A 7,209-nucleotide genomic window follows, 5' to 3' on the forward strand; every position below is an offset into this window, starting at 1 on the left:
GCTAGGCTAGCTATGCTGATACATCATCTGACTAGGGCTCTGTTCACATCCGGACGACCGTTAACGTTACGGCTCCAGGTCCACAGGGGGTTTAGCGTCACCGGACAGAAGAGGACAGATTCCCCGGGAGACATGATCCGGAGGACTCCGATCAAACGGGTTCTCTGTGTGGCGGAGAAGAATGACGCGGCCAAAGGCATCGCGGAGATCATGTCTGACGGCAGAGCGAGGAGGGTGGGTCTGTGTGTGTGTTTGGGTCTTAGGTGTGTGAGAGAAATGTTTTTTTATCAGTACATGGGACGATTGTCTGTTTATCTCAGCTTCCAGCTGTCTTCCCATGACATAATGTCTCACATCAACAGGTGTGATTGTCTCTGTTTATGGTCTCTGGCTGTCCGTCTATAATAAACTGTCTGTTGTCTGTGTTTCAGAGTGAGGGGCTGTCTGTCTATAATAAACTGTCTGTTGTCTGTGTTTCAGAGGGAGGGGCTGTCTGTCTATAATAAACTGTCTCTGTTTCAGAGTGAGGGGCTGTCTGTCTATAATAAACTGTCTGTTGTCTGTGTTTCAGAGGGAGGGTCTGTCTGTCTATAATAAACTGTCTGTGTTTCAGAGTGAGGGGCTGTCTGTCTATAATAAACTGTCTGTGTTTCAGAGGGAGGGGCTGTCTGTCTGTAATAAACTGTCTGTTGTCTGTGTTTCAGAGTGAGGGGCTGTCTGTCTATAATAAACTGTCTGTTGTCTGTGTTTCAGAGGGAGGGGCTGTCTGTCTATAATAAACTGTCTGTGTTTCAGAGTGAGGGGCTGTCTGTCTGTAATAAACTGTCTGTTGTCTATGTTTCAGAGGGAGGGGCTGTCTGTCTATAATAAACTGTCTGTGTTTCAGAGTGAGGGGCTGTCTGTCTATAATAAACTGTCTGTGTTTCAGAGTGAGGGGCTGTCTGTCTATAATAAACTGTCTGTGTTTCAGAGTGAGGGGCTGTCTGTCTGTAATAAACTGTCTGTGTTTCAGAGTGAGGGGCTGTCTGTCTATAATAAACTGTCTGTGTTTCAGAGGGAGGGGCTGTCTGTCTATAATAAACTGTCTGTGTTTCAGAGGGAGGGGCTGTCTGTCTATAATAAACTGTCTGTTGTCTGTGTTTCAGAGGGAGGGGCTGTCTGTCTATAATAAACTGTCTGTTGTCTGTGTTTCAGAGGGAGGGGCTGTCTGTCTATAATAAACTGTCTGTGTTTCAGAGTGAGGGGCTGTCTGTCTATAATAAACTGTCTGTTGTCTGTGTTTCAGAGGGAGGGGCTGTCTGTCTATAATAAACTGTCTGTGTTTCAGAGGGAGGGGCTGTCTGTCTATAATAAACTGTCTGTTGTCTGTGTTTCAGAGGGAGGGGCTGTCTGTCTATAATAAACTGTCTGTTGTCTGTGTTTCAGAGTGAGGGGCTGTCTGTCTATAATAAACTGTCTGTGTTTCAGAGTGAGGGGCTGTCTGTCTATAATAAACTGTCTGTTGTCTGTGTTTCAGAGTGAGGGGCTGTCTGTCTATAATAAACTGTCTGTGTTTCAGAGTGAGGGGCTGTCTGTCTATAATAAACTGTCTGTGTTTCAGAGGGAGGGGCTGTCTGTCTATAATAAACTGTCTGTTGTCTGTGTTTCAGAGGGAGGGGCTGTCTGTCTATAATAAACTGTCTGTTGTCTGTGTTTCAGAGTGAGGGGCTGTCTGTCTGTAATAAACTGTCTGTTGTCTGTGTTTCAGAGGGAGGGTCTGTCTGTCTATAATAAACTGTCTGTGTTTCAGAGGGAGGGGCTGTCCGTCTATAATAAACTGTCTGTTGTCTGTGTTTCAGAGTGAGGGGCTGTCTGTCTATAATAAACTGTCTGTTGTCTATGTTTCAGAGTGAGGGGCTGTCTGTCTATAATAAACTGTCTGTGTTTCAGAGGGAGGGGCTGTCTGTCTATAATAAACTGTCTGTGTTTCAGAGTGAGGGGCTGTCTGTCTGTAATAAACTGTCTGTGTTTCAGAGGGAGGGGCTGTCTGTCTATAATAAACTGTCTGTTGTCTGTGTTTCAGAGGGAGGGGCTGTCTGTCTATAATAAACTGTCTGTGTTTCAGAGTGAGGGGCTGTCTGTCTATAATAAACTGTCTGTTGTCTGTGTTTCAGAGTGAGGGGCTGTCTGTCTGTAATAAACTGTCTGTGTTTCAGAGTGAGGGGCTGTCTGTGTTTCAGAGTGAGGGGCTGTCTGTCTGTAATAAACTGTCTGTGTTTCAGAGTGAGGGGCTGTCTGTGTTTCAGAGGGAGGGGCTGTCTGTCTATAATAAACTGTCTGTGTTTCAGAGGGAGGGTCTGTCTGTCTATAATAAACTGTCTGTGTTTCAGAGTGAGGGGCTGTCTGTCTATAATAAACTGTCTGTGTTTCAGAGTGAGGGGCTGTCTGTCTATAATAAACTGTCTGTTGTCTGTGTTTCAGAGTGATGGGCTGTCTGTCTATAATAAACTGTCTGTGTTTCAGAGGGAGGGGCTGTCTGTCTATAATAAACTGTCTGTGTTTCAGAGTGAGGGGCTGTCTGTCTGTAATAAACTGTCTGTTGTCTGTGTTTCAGAGGGAGGGGCTGTCTGTCTATAATAAACTGTCTGTGTTTCAGAGTGAGGGGCTGTCTGTCTATAATAAACTGTCTGTGTTTCAGAGTGAGGGGCTGTCTGTCTATAATAAACTGTCTGTGTTTCAGAGTGAGGGGCTGTCTGTCTATAATAAACTGTCTGTTGTCTGTGTTTCAGAGGGAGGGGCTGTCTGTCTATAATAAACTGTCTGTGTTTCAGAGGGAGGGGCTGTCTGTCTGTAATAAACTGTCTGTGTTTCAGAGTGAGGGGCTGTCTGTCTATAATAAACGGTCTGTGTTTCAGAGTGAGGGGCTGTCTGTCTATAATAAACTGTCTGTGTTTCAGAGGGAGGGGCTGTCTGTCTGTAATAAACTGTCTGTGTTTCAGAGTGAGGGGCTGTCTGTCTATAATAAACTGTCTGTGTTTCAGAGTGAGGGTCTGTCTGTCTATAATAAACTGTCTGTTGTCTGTGTTTCAGAGGGAGGGGCTGTCTGTCTATAATAAACTGTCTGTGTTTCAGAGTGAGGGGCTGTCTGTCTATAATAAACTGTCTGTTGTCTGTGTTTCAGAGTGAGGGGCTGTCTGTCTGTAATAAACTGTCTGTGTTTCAGAGTGAGGGGCTGTCTGTGTTTCAGAGTGAGGGGCTGTCTGTCTGTAATAAACTGTCTGTGTTTCAGAGTGAGGGGCTGTCTGTGTTTCAGAGGGAGGGGCTGTCTGTCTATAATAAACTGTCTGTGTTTCAGAGGGAGGGGCTGTCTGTCTATAATAAACTGTCTGTGTTTCAGAGTGAGGGGCTGTCTGTCTATAATAAACTGTCTGTTGTCTGTGTTTCAGAGTGAGGGGCTGTCTGTCTGTAATAAACTGTCTGTGTTTCAGAGTGAGGGGCTGTCTGTGTTTCAGAGTGAGGGGCTGTCTGTCTGTAATAAACTGTCTGTGTTTCAGAGTGAGGGGCTGTCTGTGTTTCAGAGGGAGGGGCTGTCTGTCTATAATAAACTGTCTGTTGTCTGTGTTTCAGAGGGAGGGGCTGTCTGTCTATAATAAACTGTCTGTTTTTCAGAGGGAGGGTCTGTCCGTCTATAATAAACTCTATGAGTATGAATACAACCTGTTTGGAAGGGTAAGTAGCAGCATGCAACACCACTTCTGCTCTATCCCGGGTGTGTTTGGGATTTGGTGGTGGCTCATTTAGTGTGTGTGTGTGTGTGTGTCTACAGAATGTGACGGTGTGTATGACGTCAGTTTCAGGTCATCTGTTGGGTCTGGAGTTCAAGGCTCAGTTCCAGAAATGGTGAGATTTACGACTTCTGTCATCGTACGACACCTCCTATAGTGCTCTCTCTGTGTGTAACTGTGTGTGTGTGTGTGTGTGTGTGTGTGTGTTCCAGGCACAGCTGTAATCCTGTCCTGTTGTTTGATGCTGAGGTGGAGAAGTATTGTCCTGAGAACTTTGTTCAGATCAAGGTAGTCTAGTTGAACGTACTGTTACTGTCTTCTGTCTCTGTTACTGTCTTCTGTCTCTACCTGTCTTCTGTCTCTAACTGTTACTGTCTCTAACTGTTACTGTCTCTAACTGTTACTGTCTCTAACTGTTACTGTCTTCTGTCTCTACCTGTCTTCTGTCTCTACCTGTCTTCTGTCTCTACCTGTCTTCTGTCTCTGTTACTGTCTTCTGTCTCTAACTGTTACTGTCTCTAACTGTTACTGTCTCTAACTGTTACTGTCTCTAACTGTTACTGTCTTCTGTCTCTAACTGTTACTGTCTCTAACTGTTACTGTCTTCTGTCTCTAACTGTTACTGTCTTCTGTCTCTAACTGTTACTGTCTTCTGTCTCTAACTGTTACTGTCTTCTGTCTCTAACTGTTACTGTCTTCTGTCTCTAACTGTTACTGTCTTCTGTCTCTAACTGTCTTCTGTCTCTAACTGTTACTGTCTTCTGTCTCTAACTGTTACTGTCTTCTGTCTCTAACTGTCTTCTGTCTCTAACTGTTACTGTCTTCTGTCTCTAACTGTTACTGTCTTCTGTCTCTAACTGTTACTGTCTTCTGTCTCTAACTGTTACTGTCTTCTGTTACTGTCTCTAACTGTTACTGTCTTCTGTCTCTAACTGTTACTGTTACTGTCTCTAACTGTTACTGTCTTCTGTCTCTAACTGTTACTGTCTTCTGTCTCTAACTGTTACTGTCTCTAACTGTTACTGTCTTCTGTCTCTAACTGTTACTGTCTTCTGTCTCTAACTGTTACTGTCTCTCTTCTGTCTCTAACTGTTACTGTCTCTAACTGTTACTGTCTTCTGTCTCTAACTGTTACTGTCTTCTGTCTCTAACTGTTACTGTCTTCTGTCTCTAACTGTTACTGTCTCTAACTGTTACTGTCTTCTGTCTCTAACTGTTACTGTCTTCTGTCTCTAACTGTTACTGTCTTCTGTCTCTAACTGTTACTGTCTCTAACTGTTACTGTCTTCTGTCTCTAACTGTTACTGTCTTCTGTCTCTAACTGTTACTGTCTCTAACTGTTACTGTCTTCTGTCTCTAACTGTTACTGTCTTCTGTCTCTAACTGTTACTGTCTTCTGTCTCTAACTGTTACTGTCTCTAACTGTTACTGTCTTCTGTCTCTAACGGTTACTGTCTTCTGTCTCTAACGGTTACTGTCTTCTGTCTCTAACTGTTACTGTCTTCTGTCTCTGTTACTGTCTTCTGTCTCTAACTGTTACTGTCTTCTGTCTCTAACTGTTACTGTCTTCTGTCTCTAACTGTTACTGTCTTCTGTCTCTAACTGTTACTGTCTTCTGTCTCTAACTGTTACTGTCTCTAACTGTTACTGTCTCTAACTGTTACTGTCTTCTGTCTCTAACTGTTACTGTCTTCTGTCTCTAACTGTTACTGTCTTCTGTCTCTAACTGTTACTGTCTCTAACTGTTACTGTCTCTAACTGTTACTGTCTTCTGTCTCTAACTGTTACTGTCTTCTGTCTCTAACTGTTACTGTCTTCTGTCTCTAACTGTTACTGTCTCTAACTGTTACTGTCTCTAACTGTTACTGTCTCTAACTGTTACTGTCTTCTGTCTCTAACTGTTACTGTCTCTAACTGTTACTGTCTTCTGTCTCTAACTGTTACTGTCTTCTGTCTCTAACTGTTACTGTCTTCTGTCTCTAACTGTTACTGTCTTCTGTCTCTAACTGTTACTGTCTTCTGTCTCTAACTGTTACTGTCTTCTGTCTCTAACGGTTACTGTCTTCTGTCTCTAACTGTTACTGTCTTCTGTCTCTAACTGTCTTCTGTCTCTAACTGTTACTGTCTTCTGTCTCTAACTGTTACTGTCTTCTGTCTCTGTTACTGTCTTCTGTCTCTAACTGTTACTGTCTTCTGTCTCTAACTGTTACTGTCTTCTGTCTCTAACTGTTACTGTCTTCTGTCTTCTGTCTCTAACTGTTACTGTCTTCTGTCTCTAACTGTTACTGTCTTCTCTCTAACTGTTACTGTCTTCTGTCTCTAACTGTTACTGTCTTCTGTCTCTAACTGTTACTGTCTTCTGTCTCTAACTGTTACTGTCTTCTGTCTCTAACTGTTACTGTCTTCTGTCTCTAACGGTTACTGTCTTCTGTCTCTAACTGTTACTGTCTTCTGTCTCTAACGGTTACTGTCTTCTGTCTCTAACTGTTACTGTCTTCTGTCTCTAACTGTTACTGTCTTCTGTCTCTAACTGTTACTGTCTTCTGTCTCTAACTGTCTTCTGTCTCTAACTGTTACTGTCTTCTGTCTCTAACTGTTACTGTCTCTAACTGTTACTGTCTTCTAACTGTCTCTAACTGTTACTGTCTTCTGTCTCTAACTGTTACTGTCTTCTGTCTCTAACTGTTACTGTCTTCTGTCTCTAACTGTTACTGTCTTCTGTCTCTAACTGTTACTGTCTTCTGTCTCTAACTGTTACTGTCTTCTGTCTCTAACTGTTACTGTCTTCTGTCTCTAACTGTTACTGTCTTCGTCTCTAACTGTTACTGTCTTCTGTCTCTAACTGTTACTGTCTTCTGTCTCTAACGGTTACTGTCTTCTGTCTCTAACTGTTACTGTCTTCTGTCTCTAACTGTTACTGTCTTCTGTCTCTAAATTTTACTGTCTTCTGTCTCTAACTGTTACTGTCTTCGCTCCTAACTGTTACTGTCTTCTGTTCTCTAACTGTTACTGTCTTCTGTCTCTAACTGTTACTGTCTTCTGTCTCTAACTGTTACTGTCTTCTGTCTCTAACTGTTACTGTCTTCTGTCTCTAACTGTTACTGTCTTCTGTCTCTAACTGTTACTGTGGTTCTCTGACACTTCCTTTGATTGAACTCATTTGCATGTTGTTCAATGCTGCAATCACTGACATAGAAAGAGTTTCTGAAAGAGTTTCTGAAAGACAGAGAAAGAGTTTCTGAAAGAGTTTCTGAAAGACATAGAAAGAGTTTCTGAAAGAGTTTCTGAAAGACATAGAAAGAGTTTCTGAAAGAGTTTCTGAAAGACAGAGAAAGAGTTTCTGAAAGAGTTTCTGAAAGACAGAGAAAGAGTTTCTGAAAGAGTTTCTGAAAGACATAGAAAGAGTTTCTGAAAGAGTTTCTGAAAGACATAGAAAGAGTTTCTG

General features: G+C 42.6%; 1 long non-coding RNA gene across 1 annotated transcript in view; it reads left to right on the forward strand.

Moving 5' to 3' along the window:
• LOC135564837 (uncharacterized) overlaps nucleotides 1-7,209 on the forward strand; it is a 349,184-nt gene that overhangs the window by 60,053 nt on the left and 281,922 nt on the right. The gene's annotated exons all lie outside the window — the stretch shown is intronic.

Source organism: Oncorhynchus nerka, linkage group LG26 (genome assembly GCF_034236695.1).
Source record: "Oncorhynchus nerka isolate Pitt River linkage group LG26, Oner_Uvic_2.0, whole genome shotgun sequence".
Lineage (NCBI taxonomy): Eukaryota > Metazoa > Chordata > Actinopteri > Salmoniformes > Salmonidae > Oncorhynchus > Oncorhynchus nerka.